The sequence below is a fragment of the Urocampus carinirostris genome, unplaced genomic scaffold (genome assembly GCF_059441175.1).
Source record: "Urocampus carinirostris isolate Australia breed hairy pipefish unplaced genomic scaffold, RoL_Ucar_1.0 HiC_scaffold_28, whole genome shotgun sequence".
Lineage (NCBI taxonomy): Eukaryota > Metazoa > Chordata > Actinopteri > Syngnathiformes > Syngnathidae > Urocampus > Urocampus carinirostris.
In genome coordinates, this window is record NW_028283135.1 from 105,169 (window position 1) to 125,452 (window position 20,284).

The window sequence follows — 20,284 nt, forward strand, 5'->3', positions numbered from 1 at the left end:
ATCATGCTTCGGGGGTGTTTTACTGCACATGGGACAGGACGAGTGCACGGCAATAAAGAGAGAATGACTGGGGCCGTCTATCGTGAGATGTTGGGGGACAACCTCCTTCCCTCAGTCAGAGCATTGAACATGGGTCGTGGCTGGGTCTTCCAACACGACAACGACCCGAAGCACGCAGCCAGGAAAACTAAGGAGTAAGAAGCATAGCAAGGTTTTAGGATGGCTAAGCCAGTCTCCAGGCCTGAACCCAATCGAAAATCTTTGGAGGGAACTCAAACGCCGTGTTTCTCAGCAACAGCCCAGAAACCTGACTGATCTCAAGAAGATCATTCCTGCAAAGTATGCAAACCTGGTGAAAGACTACAGGAAAACGTTTGACATTCATTTTACTGACTGTTGAAATACTTATTTGTAGCTATATAACACAAATAAAGCGGAGTCCCCCCACAGAACCAAGTTAAAAATTACAAATACATCTCTCTGAGTTAAAAACTTTATGCTAACTCATAATGCTAACAACTCAGCGCTACCGGTTCTCTACCAACATCTGCCAGATCAATCACAACTCTTACAATTGCCACGGGAATTGTTTAGTTACTATATCTATCTTCTGACAAAAAAGTTTGTCGGGTAACTCCTCCCAGAGCTTTTGGACTAGCCCAACGATTCATATACCCAAAATTCCGGCCCGGGACTCTTGAGCGACAATATGGATAAGCGATACGGCGGGGCCCCGGAGACCAAAAAGAGTCCCCATCCGGACTAATGTATTTTGAGAATCTCCCATCCGGAATACATTGGCCCATTCAATTCAATGGGTAGCCTTGGAAACGAGGGCTTTGCCAGAGGTAGTAATCAGGGACTGTCCAGGGTGGCTTGAGGGGGCCCGACCTACATTACCTTTAACCATGGGTAAATGATGAATTCCAAAGTATTCGCGCAAGCAAGCTGTAACACTGTCGGCAAAGGGTTGGTCTGGCACAGCCAGCCCAAGTATTAGCGCAAACTAGCTGTAAACACTGTCGGCAATGCTAACTTATTCATAGTAAAAAATTTTGGTAATGGCTATATTTTAACAACTTAATATTTACAAATTATGCTAATGGACTCATGTTAATGAGTTATGCTAACGGGTACATGCTAAAAAGTGATGCTAACGGCTAAATGCTAACTTCTTCATGCTAAAAATTTTTGGTAATGGCAATATTTTGAAGACTTCATATTTACAAAGTATGCTAACGGATACATGTTGATGAGTTATGATAATGGGTACATGCTAAAAGGTGATGCTAACGGCTAAATGCTAACATATTCATGCTAAAAATTTTTGGCAATGGCTATATTCTAACGACTTCATATTTACAAATTATGCTAATGGACTCATGTTGATGAGTTATGCTAATTGGTACATGCTAAAAAGTGATGCTAACGGCTAAATGCTAACGTCTTCATGCAAAAAAGTTTTGGTAATGGAAATATTGTAACAACTTCATATTTACAAATTATGCTAGTGGACTCATGTTGATGAGTTATGCTAACGGATACATGCTAAAAAGTGATGCTAAGGGCTAATTGCTAACTTTTTCATGCTGAAAAATTATTCTAATGCTAACATGCTAACGACTCAGCAAATTGAATGGGCTAAATGCAGTCCGGATGGGCCAATTCAAATAGAATGGCTCATTCCTTTCGAACATGTACATTTTAAATTTTGTAATGTGTAATAACAGTGATATTACTATGTTTTTACCAAGAATGTGATTTTTAGACCTCCACAAGGCATATCCTTGTTGCTAACGGTTGTGGGCCGATCTCAAATGAACTTGCCAGTACCGGGGGTGTGTGGGAGGGCGAAGAAATTACAAATACATTTCCTGAGTTAAAAACTTTACTCATAATGCTAACAACCAGGGTTATATATACATCCCGGGATCATCTTCCAGATCAATCACAATTACAATTGTCTAGTTTCTTTTAGTGTTTCTGAATGCCTATATGTTGCACTTTTGAATCACCTTGCCATTGTTTCATGTTTGTGATCTGAGTTTTTTCTACAGAATGAAATGTCTGAGTGAGGGCTTTCCTGAAACTGGTGATTTCCTACAATTTGCTAGGGGTTGTATATTGGAAGTATGTTGCTCCTAATGTCATTTCACTGTTGTTATGATGCACCTGTAACTTTAGCCCAGTCTACAAGCACTACCATATAAATATTTGCCTATCCATAATAATATTCTTTTTTCCCCTTACAGTATTTTATTGCATGTTATCCTGGAGTACCACTTCCAATCTCATTATAAACACTGTATACTACAAGTTTTAATCAATGATGACAAGTGCAATTTTAGTCCAACCTAAATACAAATTGATTGACTACGGTTAAACTGCCAACAAATATAATCAAATATATTTCTAAATTGTTAGTTATAGAGAAATATGTGAAGTAATTCATTACAAGCTGATTTAGTATCAATATAAAGGAAAACGGCAACAAACACCTATTGATCTTCAAGCTGATAAAGTTGCCAAGAACACTAATGACACAAAAATGACTAAGGAATACTTTGACAAAAGCAACTCCAACAGTAACTTTGTTGACACGAGTCCAGATTAAATATAAAAAAATATGTTTGCTGCAAAAATTGAATTGCTTTTGAGATAGCTAGTTTGCTTGCAATAAAATACTAAACAAGAATAGAGTACTAGTGTTATTGGTTACTGGGAGCAGTAACTGTCAAGATTTGGGTATTGGTAGGAATGTCATGAATATGACATATTCATCGAATTGTGAATATTTCCCATATTTGCGAATAGTTTTCAAATTCCCGATTAGTCTTTTTTTCTCTCCACCTTTTGTTACCACCCTTGAATGAAATGAATACTGTAGACATTAACGTGCAGCGACGCACACATGGAAGTAGACAACACTGGTTCTCTGTGTGTGGTTTTCACTACCCGGTCTGTTTTTAACATCACTTCAGTATTTTGGACACATTTTTTATTTACACCGAACAACAGCACTAATCCCTGAAATACCGAAGAAGTGGTCTGTTGTTTTAATAAAAGGAACAGAAAGTTGAGTTAATAATGATTTCTTGACTATTAATTAAATTTCTCTTCTTTATTAAGGTGTCCAATGATATCTATTAGTATCATGGTTGGTTGGTTGGTTCCCTCAACCCTAAGGTCGTAGTAAGGACACCATTAACTGCGGTGTGTCTTTGGCAAGCACAGCCTGGTAGAGCCCACGCAGAAGGGGAAAAATTGCCAACATATCGGTCACTTTTGACAATTTGCGTGACAATTAATCATATCCAGAAATTCTTAATCATAACAGTAAGTATCGGTATCATAAGTATCGGTCTGTCAAATGTTTGTGTCAAACATGCTCACCGCAAACCTGTCATCTTGGCAAAGAGCTGGACAGCCTAACAACAGTAGCTGAAAGACGAGCACTGAAAAAGCTGAGGTCAATCATGGACAATCCATCGCATCCACTACACAGCATTATCTCCAGACAGAAGAGCAGTTTCAGCGACAGACTGCTGCCACTGTCTTGTACTACGGACAGACTGAAGAGATCTTTTCTTCCTCATGCCATGAGGCTCTTTAACTCCACCCGGCAGAGTAAAGGCCCACATTAAACCACACCACCTACATTGGATATTACCGAATCTTACTGCAATATGTATTCTGTGTAGCACTATTTAGTTACTCTATATAACACGCTACAGTGGGCATTTGCACGTCACACTGGGTATTTGTATGTTGTATTCTTTTGGCTTTATTATTGTACTGTTCTCAGCTCAGGGATGCTGCTGGAAATGTGAATTTCCCTTCGGGGATGAATAATGTATCTATCTATCTATCTATCTATCTTATACGTTTCAAATTGTGTACACTGTAAAGCCATTTTTGTACGGATTTTATTAACTCTTGCCTTGCCCATTTGAGCTCTAATTTGGATCATCTCGGTGACTGGTAACAATGGTAATGATCTGCATTTATATAGCGCTTTTCACGGAGGAACCTGCAGACGACAACATCATTATAGATTGCTCAAACTGTTCGTGATATTCTGCGTGTTAGAAAGATTTATAATCACTTAATAAGGGAAGCAATTGGATGAGGTTGACTGGTGTGTCAGATTTTTCCCCCATTTTAAAAGTAAACACTGATTATGTAAACAAATGAGAAAGTAATGTTCTTTAATTTAGATTCATGTAAAATATAAGGTGTGTATTTATGAATACAATTTGATTGTGTAAGTTTGAATTACCAACAAATATCATCAATTATGATTAGCATATTGATATTTCTATAGACAGACATGCACTAAGGAATTGCAAGGAGCTTTAGTATAAAAATAAAAGCAAGCTAACAAAGCTGCCGAGAACGCAAACACTAAAAGTTGAAACAAAAACGACAACAAGGGAGATTTGTCGAAAGTATCCTCACTCGTGAGGTTATTAAGAATAATCAGACAATTTAATTTTTAATGTAATAACTTTGCTTTATAATTTAATTTACTCTCTGGAACGCGAAATAGCTGGCAACAAGTTGCTATCGCTAGCTAGCATTGCCGACAAGAAAACGACGAACAGTGTTTTGTTTTTGTTTTTTTTTCAACTTGAACAGTCACCTTAGTACGAACACAACGCGGACTTAAAAGTTAAAATAAAATAAATAAAACAAAGTTCCAACTGAATGGGAAGCGGTCATCAAAGCCTATTGAAAGAAAAACAAGAGGAAGGATCCACCTGAGGCGTGTTCAGGAGAGTAATCAGACATGTAGTCGCTTGTTAATCGCTTGCCGCGCACTGCTGAACGTTTTGTAATCGCTCACTGTGATTGCCTTACTGATCCAAAATGGCCGACGACAGTACAATGGATTTCGTTCTACAGCTTGCTTTGAGCGAGTTGGCTTATATGAGCGACAGTTCGCATATTGACACAGTTAAGGTTATCCTAAACGCAGTGGAAGGGTCATACCTGTCTTGCATTGTTCACAAACATTACCAGGCAATGTAAGACGATATATTACATCGCCAACAGCACTCGTCAGGGTGAGATCCTCCATCTTCTGCACTGTCGACGCCATGTTGGAAATCAAAGTAAGCGGTCTTTCTCCCGTGATTACTCGGGCACGCGAGCGCTCAATAATCATTGGCCGTTCAGAAGCTAGCGATAGCTAGCGATAGCAATCGCTCACTCTCCTGAACACGCCTCTGATCCTTTTTACGGCGGCCGCTTCTTACCGTTACGAACACGGAGACTCCGGTACGGTTCTGTCGGTTTCCTCCGAAACGACACCAGTTGGTAGATTGAATACCCGTATTTTTGGACCAATTTGTGTTTTGGTGGTATGTTGTTGCGCTTCGGAGGTTCTGCCCCCTTCGGCACAGACAACTGGGCAATAACGATTAAATTCCACAGGCAGGTTCAGGACCCGAACCGCAAGTCCGCTCCAGTTAAAGGGACATTACGCTACCTTTTTTTTCCCCTCCGCCAAAACCTCTCAGAAATGAAATAAACGAACGAACAATGAGACAAACAAATAAAAAAATCAACTGGAAACAATTTTTTGAAAACTAAATTTAATTGTTGTAGATTTATCGTATTTTAATAAGTTACAATTTATTTTTCAGTTGATTTCTAAGGAAAGCCAAAAGTGCCACAAAGTAAATATAATAATGTTTAAAGAATTTAAGTATCCCTAAAAAAACAATAACAAAAATACAAAACAAAACAAAAAAACATTTCATTTTTATGTTTCTTTTTAAAAGGTGAAAAAAATGATATAATTTAAACTTATTGTTTCAAATGTTCATTTGTCCTTTTGGAAGGCCAAGAGGGAAAAAATAAAATGACGTTTAATTAGATATCAATTTTACTAAAACAAGCAACTATGTAATGCTCTCACACTTCCTTGCTTCAAGTAAAACAAAGTTTGAAAAGAATGCATGTAAAAAATGAAACATGTTTTGGGATATATCATGTCAAAAGTTTACTTGTATGTTATGGAATCTAGAGAGGGACAAAATTATATAAATGATATGATTTGGGCTAACTTGTGTTCTACCGAAGCCCAAGAATGCCAAAATAAAATGACATTTAAATAAATGTTACTAAAACCTGGCAATCATGTAATGCTTTGGGGCGGCAGTAGCTCAGGAGGTACAGCGCTCGTGTTGGGATCAAGGGATCCCAGTTCGAATCCCGGCTTGTCCGTGTTACATGTCGAAGTGTCCTTGGGTAAGACACTGAACCCCTAACATCCCCAATAAGCAGGTTAGTGTCTTACATGGCTGCAATACAAGGCCGCTATTGGGAAATGTGAAGCACACTGTAAAGCGCTTTGGGAAGTCATTGACTTGAAAAGCGCTATATAAATGCAGATTATTTCAGATCATTTCATTTGCTTTCATCCCAAGTTTCAATTTTTTAAAAGTTTTAAATAAAATATTGAAAAAAGATTTATCTCAGTATTTATCATGTCAAAAGTTTACTTGTATGTTATGGAAGCCCGAGAGGGATAAAATGATTATAATATATATATATATATATATATATATATATATATATATATATATATATATATATATAATTATTTTATCCCCAATGAACAATATATATGCTGTTTTGCGAAAAGTTTGAGCACCCAGATTTGTGTCATTCGCAATCGAAACATCTCAATGAGCCCGCTAGTCATTAATCAACAGATGGTTCCCTCTGAGACCCCGTTTTTCTCTTGTGATTGGTTACTGCGCATTTTTTGGAGATTCCGTGTTGTAGACTTTAAATTTGTTGAGCATAAAAAGTTGAAATTGTTTTGTATTTTATCTTTGATGTAGATTTATAAATATAGTAATTCTATTTTCTTATGTTTTTCAGTGTTAATGTGTTTATACAAAAATTTAAAAACATCTCTCTTTTTCCTTTTGTTATCGTATTTTTTTTTCATTTACCCCCCTTTTTTAAGTCATTCCGTGCATATGTATTGTTAGATTTTGAATATTAAAAATGTATCGTTCACCAAATTGTTCAAATTAGTTATCTGACTCCATTAACCAAACAAAACCAAATAAGCGAAAAAGACAACGGCCAGGGGGGCACTTCAGCTGTTTGGAGGTACTTTGGAAATGGTTGAGTCCCATAAAAAGAAAAAAACAAGCGACAGTTTCAATTGCAAACTTCGGCAAAGCGACAAATTTTAGGGCAGAAGATTTCAAACTCTTTGACATACAAAAACTTATTTTAGAAGTTCAGAAATTGTTACTTTTCTTGGTAACTAGAGTAATTCAGTTACTAAGTCAGTTACTCTTTCGAAGAAGTAGTGAGTAACTATAATTACTTTTTTCAAGTAACGTGCCCAACACTGGTGGTGACCCATGTGTCAGAAATGGTCAGATGTCAGACTGGCTGCCCTGTATTTTGATCAAGAGACATTTTTTTATAGTCAAAGGGTGCCTCAAAATTGGTGATCGGATCTCATCAGTGACCGTGTGCATCTGTGACAACACGCAAGGGCATTACAGACGCTGCCCGACTTATGAACAAGTTAGTTCCCGGATGATGGTTCATAAGTTGAATACGCTCGCAACACAGTAAACGGGTCTGTTAAAAAAAACATACCGTACTTGTAAAAATCACGGTAAACCGTCCTCATCTTCCTCCTTAGAACTGAAGCCATCAAAGTCGTCTTCCTCAGTGTCGGAAGGAAACTTTGTCATATAGACGTCGTCCCACGCTCCCGCAGCCGGTGTTATGCCAAGAAATGCCGAGAATTGCATCCCCTGTCGCGGGAGCGCACACACGTCACTCCCGCTACTACAACCACTTTTACGTACCTTGTTTTATCTCACTTTTATATCTGTTGATGATTTCAGCAAAATAAGCTTTATGGGAGAGGGCATAACAGTTTAAATACGAGCGATTTGAGTCGAAAAAGCCAAAATAAACACGTTACATGCTCAAAAGTGGTATATATACGGTGTGCATTACTGTTCGATTACATTCACAATAAATACAAGACAGAATGGTTTAAGTTGTATTACATTCCCAACAAATGCAAGACGAAGTGGTCTTGGATATATTTTCGCCATTACATTCCCGAAAAGTGATATAAAAGTGAGATAAAACGAGGTAAAAGTGGTTGTAGTAGCGGGAGTGACGTGTGCGCGCTCCAGCGACAGGGGATGCAATTCTCTGCATTTCTCGGCATTACACCGGCTTTTCGGAACCCGTTGGTGACGGTGGATTTTTTGATGCTGCCCCACGCTGTCAGGATCCACTGGCAGACTTGTGAAAAAGTTGCCTTTCGCATGCGGCCAGTTTTAGTGAAGTTGCAGTCTTCCTTGGCGCATATATTCCACCGGTCTAAATCTTACCTTTTGTACTCGAGCGCCGCTGGCGGCCATTAGAAAAATTACATAAATTGGCCGAATCACTGAATAAGCCGCAGGGTTGAAAGTTTGGGGGAAAAGTAGCGGCTTATAGTCCGGAATTTACGGTAGTTCCAAAATATGTGGAATTGTAGTTTCAGGTCGGGTTACATACAGTACAGAAGAATGTCACCTGCGTACAAGGAAAACTTTTTGCAAGTATGTTCTGTGTTATAGCCATGTATGGCAGGGTCTTCTCTAATTGTTTGTGAGAGGGGCTCCAGAGCTAAAGCAAACAACAAAGGGCTCAATACACATCCCTGTTTGCAATCCCTACCTAGTAAAAACCATAAAAAACCTAGTAACCATAAATTTGCGGGCTTAAACGATGTGTAACGGGAGCTACCCCGACCTGCCTCTTCTCAGCTCACTTGTCCAACCGGAAACCCAAACGGACAGTATAATAAAATAACAATCTGCAGGAAACAATATAAAGTGAGTTTAATAAACTAAATTTAACTCTCACAGTCTGAGACAACTGGTCAAGTGGACAGCCTGCTGTTCACCACAAAAATCAATTGTAAGACAATATAGATTTCACAATCTGTAGTCAGACATCTGCTCAAGTAGACATATGCTACTGTACTTCAAGTATTATCACGCAACAGAAGGAAACAGATCATAAATAAAGTGTGTTTAACACTTCAGCGTAAAATCAATCAATCAATCTCTCACAACATGAGACGACTAGACAAGTAAAAATAAGTAACTGCACCTCAACTATTTTGTGCACAACAAAAGTCAACAGTACGACAATATAAAGTGACTATCCAATCCCCTTTCTACCTCTCTCACTCCCTCCGCTCCCTATCAATTTCTATCCCCTCCCCTCTCCATCTCTCTCCCTCTGTCTATGATACCTGACAAAAATCTTTCTCAGTGAGGAAAGAGCAGCACTTTTGGAAAAAAATAGGGTTTAAAGATGCAGGAACTACTGAAAAAGAACTACAGTGGGACCTCGCTACTTCGAGCTTTGACGTTCGCGGATTCAGAGCTTTGCGGGCCTAAAAAAAAAATAAAATAAAAAAAATAATTATCTATTTATTTATATATATACTTTTTAAAGCATTTTTAAGGGGTGTCGCTACTTCGTGGTTCCACGTTCGCGGGTTTAGAGCTTCACAGGTCTAAAAAATAATAATATAGAATAAAATAATTTTATAAATAAAGTTCTCCCCGTGCTTGCGTGGGTTTCCTCCGGGCACTCCGGTTTCCTCCCACGTTCCAAAAACATGCATTTCAGGTGAATTGGCCGGTCCAAATTGTCCCTAGGTGTGAATGAGCGAATGAGTTGTCTGTCCCTGTGTGCCCTGCGATTGGCTGGCAACCAGTTCAGGGTGTCCCCTGCCCACTGCCCGGAGATGGCTGGGATGGGCTCCAGCCCCCCCGCGACCCTGATGAGGATAAGCGGTACGGCTGATGAGATGAGATGAGATGAGATGAGAATTTTTTTTTTTTTAAGGTGCGCAGCTACTTCGCAGATTTTCACTTATTGCGGGTGGTTTTGGTCCCCATTAACCGCGATAACCGAGGTCCCACTGTATACACTGGTTCTCCCAAATTAGATGTTAAGTATTCAGTGTTCTCGTTTGCCCGCGTCCTCGACGCATCATTTTTGCTGGGGACGCATAGTGTTGAATCAACGTGCGTCCCCGGGACGCAACTTTTTTGACACAAAATTGACATTATTACCCGATTACTTTTTTTTTTAACAAAGATTTATCGCACTCCAAACTTTTCGTCAGGCAGATCCGCCATTGTTGTTTTGGTCTCGCGGTTCGAGATTTCGTCTGCAAGCCGATCTCGGCAAACGAGATTTCGTTGCTTCCAGATTACGTCATTGTTGTGGTGCTTGTCGTTGAGTGAAGGTTAAGTATGCCTCCGAAAAAACAGTATTATTTAACAATCAACACAAAATTGGTCATTCATCAGTGTCAGTATAAGTCAAAACATAATGCAGAGAGTGATAACAACGGCAATAATTCCGGCAAGGAAAGCACGTGTGTTGAAGCGAACGATTCGACGAAAGAAAATAAACAAAAGAATACTTCTAGCAAGAAAATTACTTTTCTGCCAAAATGGACTCAATTATATTCCTGGTTACGCTATGAGGATGATAATAGAGGCTACATGTTCTGTGTTGTGCGTACCCAGCGTGACAAAAAAACTGGATTGCATAAATAATTTCACAATACTAACTTTCAGAAGAGCACATTTGATCGGCACCACGACAATGAAAACCACAAATTAGCTATGGAAATTCCGTTGCTGCAATTGGACCTTAAGAAGGCATTACAACTGTGGCGGGACAGCAAACCACGAAGAATATATGAACTGAAAACCTGAAGTCATAACTGCCTTGTATTACCAATCAACTGTGATGATTAAAACTGCATGAATATATAGACTAATATTTCAGCAATATTATTTTGTATAATGTACAATATTTTTGTGAACTTAAAACTCTTGAAGTGATAACTGATTTGTATTACAAATTAACTGTGATGATTAAATTTGAATGAAAATATAGATTCATATTTCAGCAAGATTATTTTGTATAATGTCCAATATTGTGAACTGAAAAATCTGAAGTGATAACCGCTTCGTATTACCAATTAACTGTCATGAATAAAACTGAATGAAAATATAGATTAATATAATTATTTCAGCAATATTATCTTGTATAATGTACAATATTGTTGTGAACTGAAAACTCTTGAAGTGATAACTGATTTGTATTATCAATAAACGGTGGTGATTAAAACGGAATGAATATATAGATTTACATTATATATTTGTCGCCGATTTACAATTTCAATATGAGACTAAATTTTGGGGACCCATAGATATCTGTTGGGACCCATAGATTTTTAAACATGCGAGTCCCCGGGACCCATCACTTTTCAGAGGTAAAATGAACACTGTGTATTGCTAATTTAATAGCGCTCTTACCCGTGATATTACGGTAGGATGTTCTCCATTGTGTACACAACAGAACACATTGCTTTGTTTAATTTTTAGATGGCTCTCGTGTAAGGTAAAAATGATAGCCGTGTTCACGTTAGCGTATTGTGCGTGAATAAATATGTTGAAAGGCCAACCGAGAATGCCCTGCTTTTCTTTCTTACGCATAAGAAGAATGCACACGCTGACATAGCTTTAACATGAAACAACCAGCTGATTTGTACTTGACCATCAGTAATGATGACGTTGTGGAAGAGGCTGTAGAGAAATTGGTCTAAATCATATTTATATAATTCAGAATCTAGTTCGGTGGTTACCAATTTGGTCAGCAGGTAAATTCTTACTGTTTCCAACACAAATAGTCTCATATTATGCCTTGCATTTATCATGAAGTACGAAATACTCAAAACATATTTTAATTTTAGCTTTAAATGGTCGTTTTTCTATTACTGTAATTGATATAGGTAATGATTGATCAGTCCAGAAGGAAAATAGTAGACACAAATAAATAATGCAAGTGGTTTGATACTAACTAACTATGTTTATTTATATGACAAGGAAAGTTGTATCAAACGAAAGAATAAAGGACATTGTTGACAAGAGAAAGTCACATTTGTCATTAACAAAGGAGAAACTGTGGGGGGTAATAGGAGTCTTCAGTCAGGGAATATCTTTACATCTTTGAACGCTGTTTGGTAACAGCGTTATTTATAACGGCGTCATTCCTAACACTGGCAATGATAAAGCACATCAAACATGGTAATTGAGACAGAAGTTTAATGTATAATACACTTCTGTTAGCCATCTAATTACACTAAAAAATAACTAGCATTGTTCCAATGCAGATTCTGTACTATTTTAAGGTATCGTATCGGCGAGTAAAAAGATCAAATGAAAGATATGGGTTTTAAATTTAGTTTAGTGTAACACTCATATCGTAATGTGGTGATTTACAGTATTTCATATCAATACCACTGCTTTTGTGATTGCTGGGTATTTTTTGACCCCTAGATGTAGCTGTATTAGGTAGTACAACCGAAAACAAGGGGCAGCACGGCGGCGCAGTGGTTAGCGCTTGTGCGGCACAGTTCATGTCATGGGAACCTGTTGTGGGTTCAAATCCAGCTCCAGACTTCCTGTGCGGAGTTTGTATGTTCTCCCCGTGCTTGCGTGGGTTTCCTCCGGGCACTCCGGTTTCCTCCCACATTCCAAAAACATGCATTTCAGGTGAATTGGCCGGTCCAAATTGTCCCTAGGTGTGAATGAGCGAATGAGTTGTCTGTCCCTGTGTGCCCTGCGATTGGCTGGCAACCAGTTCAGGGTGTCCCCTGCCCACTGCCCGGAGATGGCTGGGATGGGCTCCAGCCCCCCCGCGACCCTGATGAGGATAAGCGGTACGGCTGATGAGATGAGAACCGAAAACAAGTGCTTCAAAGCACAAGGAAAAACAGAAACTACACAGACTCAAAGTGACTAAGCTACACATTTTTTCTTATCCTATTTTGCCCAGACATTAACAAGTTTTTTGTTTAGCCATAAGATGAGGGACAATCATAGATTCCTCTAGGTGAGCCTCATGTTGTTTAAAATATATACAAATTACTTGATCAAGTGGGCGTAGGCCTAGTTAACTGGCTTAACCGCTGACACACTCAATGTGTCAAATTGCAAAGATTAAGTGGCCAAATAAACATTATATAGAATAGAATATACCTTTATTGTCATTGTTACAAAATGGGTTAACATATTGTGACAACGAAATTGGACATGACACTCCAGTGTCACACTCTCACAGTGAGGTAAAAAAAAACAAGAAGATAATCGGACGAGACGCAGGATATTAAAAAAATCACTGGACTTTCTTGTAAACAAATTAAATGACTTTTATAAAAAAATATATGATACTTGATCTGTTGATGAAGGGGAAAGAGCTGAGGATGCGTGCTGTGGAAAGAGACGGAAAAATAACCGAGCTCGACCTGGAGCAGTATTTAAGAATGAATTATTTCATTGTGACTGGGCTGAAGATCAAACCCCGCTCGTATGCAAAAGGCAGCAGCTACCAGCCTCTGCAACGAGGTGAACCACAGCGAGTTGGCGGCAAAGTGCGGAAGAACTGGTGGTGGCGTTCCTAACAGCTAAAAACATCGAACTGAACATTGACACGATTTAAGATTGTCACCTCTTCCATTGAGACTGAACAATATCAGAGCTAGATTCTTAAAGAAACAAAATAAAATACAGAACATGTCAAATCAAGTCAGTCAAGTCACATTTAATTGTATAGCCCTTAATCACAAAAATGTCTCAAAGGACTGCACAGGGTTATAATTTCACCGTCGCCTGATTTTAAACCAACATGTGGGCAGGGAAAAACTCAAAACCTCAGCGTGAGGAAAAAAGAAACCTTGAAAAGGGTGGTAATCCCCCTTTCAGGATGACCAGGGTGTAATAGATTTAGCACTGGGTAACAGTATACAAACATAGTAAACATCAATAAAAGAGAACAATAGATAACATGTCGAAATTTGTCTAAAAAGTCCATAACAGCGACGACGCAGCTTCCTATCTCTGCCGGCTGGTCAATGCAGGTGTTGACATGCTTTAGGTAAGACGGTGGTTCGCTGACTCATCTCAAATCGTCCTTCTCCCAAGTGTCACCACCGGCCAAACATTCAGAAAAAGACAGGACAATACAAAATATGAGGTGGGCATCAATCGTACGCTTTTGAATAGAAATGTGTCTTAAGTCTAGATTTAAAAATTTCCACTGAGGTTGCAGATCTTATTTCTGGAGGCGCAGAGCATTCCACAGCACCGCGACCCGGATTGGAGATCGCTCTCGAGCCTGCAGACTTCTTTTTGGCTCTCGGAGTCACAAGTAGACCGGCATTTTCAGAGCGGAGGCTCTGTGCAGTAACATAGGGAGAAACCAAATCTGAGAGATAAGAGGGCACAAGTCCATGCAAATATTTGTATGTTAGTAAAAGAACCTTAAAGTCACATCTTAGGTGGACTGGGAGCCAGTGCAAGTTGGCCATTACAGGAGTAATATGCACAAACTTTTTTGTCTTAGTCAAGGGTCTCGCTGCCGCATTCTGAACCAGCAGCAAACATTAGATGCTAGACATCGGGAGACCAGAAAGCAATACATGACAGTAAATCAAGCCGAGAATTAATAAACGCATGAATTAGAACCTCTGCATCTAATTGGGACAGCATCGAACAAATCTTTGCAATATTACGGAGGTGTAAGGTCATATTTTTCATGTGTAACTGACAGATTGGGATAAAATATAACATGTAGATTTTTGACCGAATCACTATGGGTGATATTACATTTGTCTAGGTTCAGGGCAGTGTTTGAAAACAACTCACGACAATGAGCTGGACCAACAATCAACATTTCAGTTTTTTTCTGGGTTTATCTATCTACCTATCCTGGTCATATCCCTCTAGAGGGGAGACCGACAGCAAGACAAACACATACAAAAACAAAGAAAATAAAAAGGGAAAACGGAGCAAAAACACACACAACATTTTTTGGACCATGGCCAACCCAAATGCCCAAACACCTGGGTTAAGGCGCAAAAAATTAAGTGACATCCATCTTTGAATCTCAGTAAGCCAGGCCTCCAGATTTCTACAATTTAACCGTTGAGTGTCATTTGCATAGCAATGGAAACTATTATACTTGCAGATAATATCACCTAGCGGAAGCATATAAATACTAAAGAGAAGGGGGCTAAATACAGAGCCCCATGGAACGCCACAGGGGACATAAAAATGGCTAGAGGTCAGATTGCCGTAGTTAACGCATTGCGTCCTGTCTGACAGGTAGGACCTAAACCACGAGAGTACAGTCCCCAAGATACCGATGCATTCCAGACGAACAAATACCATGTTTTGGGCCACAGTATCAAAAGCAGCACTGAGATCCAGCAGCAGTAACATTGACAAGGCACCAGAATCTTTTGCAAAGAGGTGATCATTGGTTACTTTAGCCTGGGCTATCTCAGGAGAGTGATTTTCTCTAAATGCTCACTGGACAGTCTCAAAGATTAATTTCCGGCATAAAGTCATAAAACTGCATTGCAACGACCTTTTCAAGTAATTTTGCAAAAAATGGCAGATATGACACTCGCCTATAATTACCTACACTTTCCAGGTCAAGGTTAGGTTGCTTAAGCGTGGGTTTAATGACAGCAGACTCAAAGGCTACAGGAACAATACCCCAGGATAGCGATATATTAATCATATTTAAAACTGAAGGTCATGAGATCCCAAACAGATCTTTCACCAGTAAAGCCAGAAACGGATCAAGAAAGCAAGTAGTTCGTTTGACCCTACTGACCATCTTGTTAGACCAGTGTCTAAAATAACGTCTGCCCGGATGCCCGGGGCGTGCATCTTTTACGTCGGGCGTACAACTTAAAAAACATCTCCGCCCGGGTGGCCGACAACTTTTTCAAGGGAAAAAAAGGTTGTTTTTTTTTAAATCAAACTTTTGCTTTATTCCGATTTCAAAATCTTTGTTCGGTTTGGAAATTTCGGTTCATTTGGCAATTTGCATACTCGGCAACCGATCAGAAGCCTGCATCAAATAACTTCGTGCTTCCGGACTCTCCCGAGCGTTATAAGGTCGTGCATTTGCATTTCATTTTCTAAAATACACACAACAGAGAACACAAGAAAAATGGATAAGTGGTTAGGAATCAAGCCAAAACCTCAGTCCCAGAAGAAAGATTCAAAAGAAGCTAAAATTTATGACGCTGCAAAACGTAAACGTACATTAAAAGCATCGTGGAAAGAGTTCACGTGGCTTGTAGAAGACGCAACACAAACATTGCATGAATGATGACGAGTAAATACAGCAGTGGCACGTGAGGGGTTACCCAGTGGCACGCGAGCGCACGGCAAAATAATAATGATTTTTTGTTTTTCGCGCATTTACCTGAAATTTAGACATTTTCAGTTGTGCGGCGTGTTGTTTAGAGGCTTTACGGTCACGCCCCTCCTCCTCTGCTCCGTTTGTGACCGTGTGTCTGTGCGGTGCCGAGGAGAGGGGAAGAGATCTGTGTTGTAACCCAGCCAACGAAACACAGGCGCGCGATAACCGAATGAATCATGGCGGCTTTTCCAGCAAAAAATGTTGTTCTTTTCAGCCAGCATGGGCAAATGACTGGGGCCTTGTGCAAAAAATGACCATGCTCTTTGTGCATTATGCCTTGAGAGTGTTGTACCTCGCACATCAAGTATTAAACGTCAATACGTAACGAATCATGAACATGAATTCAAGGACGAGTCTGACAAGGCGGTGACATTGAAACGCGCTGTGTCCAGGTTACGGCAAACAAACACAGATCCTGAAAACCACTGTCACTTCTAAAAGCGCCATTGCTCACTATATAGCAAAGCATGGAAAATCTTTTACTTAATGCGAATATATCAAAGAAGCGTTGTTTTTGAGCTCGGAAGTTTTGTTTGATGGCTTGCATAACAAATAGACAATCAAAATCAAGAGTAAAACACATCCCCATTCATACTAACCCTAACCCTAACTTTCTGAGATTCTGTGATTAGTTTAGGCTTTCCAATTTTATAACAAAGTATTTCAGTGACTAGTGACATCGTAAAGACAAGACTTTATCAACAGTCTGACGGCAGACCGGTGGAACATTGAAGGGTTTAATATATTTTTGTTGAATTTTTAAAAAAAACATCCTTTGCAAAATGTCCAGACAAGAATATCTTATTTCAAATCTGATTTTATGCAGAGTAGTAAAGACTTGCAGTTTTTGCCTAAAATTTGCTGTTCATAGTGCTGTGTTTTTACTAACTTGTATGAATGCCACAATTCAGTATTTAGTAACTATTGGGGGGGTTAAGGGTTATTGTTCTATTTTTTCTATTAATCATCCATTATCCGTTATCAGTCAGTTCATAAAACGCTACAAAGCCAAGGAGCCGGGACTCTTACTCTCAGCCAAAAGGCCAAGCTAAAGAAGCGAGGGGGTGGGGGGTTAGGGGGTGGATTTTTTAAGGGTTATTGTTGTATCTTCTTTATTCATTATCCATCATCGGCAAGTTCATAATACGCTACAAAGTCTAGGAGCCAGGACACTTACTCTCAGCCAAAAGGCCAAGCTAAGGTCCTAGCCCCAAAGCCGTGCTGCGATCATTGCGAATGCACCGATCCCGGAGGTACTACAATACCAGGCCAGTGATCGTATACAAGATCAGAACCACAACTGACCAGGGGGGGGGGGATTTTTTAAGGGTTATTGTTCTATCTTCTTTATTCATTATCCATTATCCGTTATCGGTCAGTTCATAATACGCTACAAAGCCTAGGAGCCGGGACTCTTACTCTCAGCCAAAAGGCCAAGGTAAGGTCCTAGCCTTAAAGCCTTGCTGCGATCATTGCGAATGCACCGTTACTGGAGGTACTGCAATACCGGGCCGATGCGTGGAGTGGACAAAGCATGACCGTCTCCTCCCAGTTATATCAGAACCACAGGAGGGGATTTTTAAGGGTTATTGTTCTATATTCGTTATTCATTATCCATTATCGGTCAGTTCATAATGCGCTACAAAGCCTAGGAGCCGGGACACTTACTCTCAGCCAAAAGGCCAAGCTAAGGTCCTAGCCTTAAAGCCTTGCTGCGATCATTGCGAATGCACCGTTCCCGGAGGTACTGCAATACCGGGCCGATGCGTGGAGTGGACAGAGCAAGCTCTTATTCCATCTCCGGATTGCAAAAATCAAAGATCATGGCTCTTCATAGATTGTTCACAAATCTTGAACACGATTGTAACTGCATAGTTGGTTACAGGAGGGGGGGGGTTTAAGGGTTATTGTTCTATCTTCGTTATTCATTATCCATTTTTTGGGGTTTAAACAATTTTATTGACACTATTAACAACAAATAAACAATGTGAGGTTTGAACAATTTTTCTCGATAATTTTAGCAGCAATTAGGCATATTCACAATTTCGTTATATCTGACAATATGACATTTTAACAATTTTTTCAACATTTTTAACAGCAATTAATGGTTTGAACAAATTCATTGACACTAATAACAGAAAACAATCTTGTCAATCTCAACAGCAATCAAGCACATTCACAATATTATATTTCAATATGACGTTTAACAGCAAACACAATGTGAGGTTTGAACAACCCTTCTCTAAAATCTTAATAGCAATCAAGCGTATTCACAATTTCGTTGTATAACATCTTTGTTAGTGTCAATAGATTCGTCCAGGCCAAAGTCGATTGTCTTTGTTTTGAACAAATCCACCGACACCAACAGCAGCAAAACAAATACGACGATCTCAACAGCCATCAAGCATTTTCACAATTTTGTTATATCTGACAATATGACATGACGATATTTTAACACTTTTTTCTGACATTTTCAACATCAATTAAACAATTTCAGAGTTATTATCTTTTAATAGTAGTTAACCAAAGTGTAAAGGGCAAAACTATTGTGCAAGGGCATAGCTCTGTCATCCCACCCTCCCAAGCAGCATCCTCCAGTCCTCTTTGTGGGTCCTCTCCCTTCTTACTTCTACTTTCCACAACCCAGGCCGTTGCTTCCGGGACCCCCACAGTGTAGCCCCGGTTCCCCACTCCGGGTGGGTGCAGACGATTCTTCTTTATGGTTGCGTCCTAGGCCCGCCGCTCACAGATTGTATGGTATCTACAGCCATTTGGAGCACAGCCACTGGGGGGATCTGCCTGCACCTCCATACCAGCAGGTTTCTAGAGGTCCAGATGGCGTCCTTGATGGCGGCGAGAGTGAGCCAATCCCTGGCAAAGTCGTTCCGAGACCTCCTCGACCGACTCATCCCGTAAAGCACGTACTGTGCATCAGGGACCTCCCCTGCTGGCAAGCCTGGGAATTTTCCTAGTTGGTCGGCCATTTTCCACAAGTCCTCGGCAGCGCTGCACTCACAAAAAAGGTGCCTCACTGACTCCTGGGCGCCACAGCCAGGTCGAGGGCACGTCGAAGTCGCTGACATTCCTCGGTGGTGCCTTACGGCTCTGACTGGGAGAACCTCATGAGCCACCATCCATGACAAGTCTCGTAGTCTGTTTGGGAGGGCAGGATGATTCACGTTGCTCCAAACCGTTGTAGGTTCGCCAAACGCAAGCCCCCGCACAGGACTTACTGTTGCACGCTCTTGCACAATAGCAATAAGGGCCCTGTGGTTTTGTAAAGTGTGACTTTCTTGTGTTTCTAAATCAAACTTCTTTAAAAAATCCCGAATAAAGAGATGTGTTGGTGGCAAGTTAAATGAAACTGGAATCAAACGATTGTTTGGTACAAGCTTTAGCTTCCGCAAATATGAGCCCATCCAGAACCGGGTCATCGCTTGACTTTTCGGGTTGTTGGGTGGGCCCACAGCGTTTTGGAAGTGGAGAGAGACATATTTGCTTCCCAGGAAAAGCTGTAGATCAGGCACTCCTTTCCCCCTTTTTCCTTTTTCTTTTTCATTGTATCTCTTTTTATCCTTTCCCACTTTGAGCCCCAGACAAAGCAAAAGAGGGCTCGGTCCAGTTGTAACAGCACGTTTCTTTTGGGCATAAAAACTAAACTGATTGATAAAAGCAGTGGGAGGATGATCGCTTTGATGATTAGGACCTTCCCCTCTATTGTCAGTTTTCTTAGTGACCAAAAAACAAGTCTTTGCTTAACTTTCCTTGTCACGTCATCCCAGTTGGTCTCGCCTCCTCCATCTGCATTGAATTTTATCCCTAGGATTTTCTGGTCTGTCTTTAACACCGTCAGTGGGAGTCCTGCCTTTTCTGTCTTTTTCCACGTTCCATAAAACTTCACTTGTGACTTTTCTCTATTTAGCCT

The 20,284-nt window shown here is 40.0% G+C and overlaps 1 protein-coding gene and 1 pseudogene across 10 annotated transcripts in view; both read right to left on the bottom strand.

Moving 5' to 3' along the window:
• Window positions 1-5,436, bottom strand: part of LOC148345725 (rho guanine nucleotide exchange factor 18-like) — a 55,814-nt gene extending 50,378 nt beyond the window's left edge. For 6 of the 10 annotated variants that reach the window (XM_088325817.1, XM_088325816.1, XM_088325819.1 and 3 more), the window contains exon 1: window positions 5,259-5,434. The gene's annotated coding sequence lies outside the window, so the exon portion shown is untranslated. Of the gene's footprint in view, window positions 1-4,760; window positions 4,937-4,992; window positions 5,137-5,258 lie in introns of those variants that run through there. The other 4 variants (XM_088325820.1, XM_088325821.1, XM_088325813.1 and 1 more) reach the window with 4 other exon arrangements.
• Window positions 5,437-18,081: 12,645 nt separating this feature from the next.
• LOC148345726 (U2 spliceosomal RNA) lies at window positions 18,082-18,221 on the bottom strand (annotated as a pseudogene).
• Window positions 18,222-20,284: the final 2,063 nt, after the last annotated feature.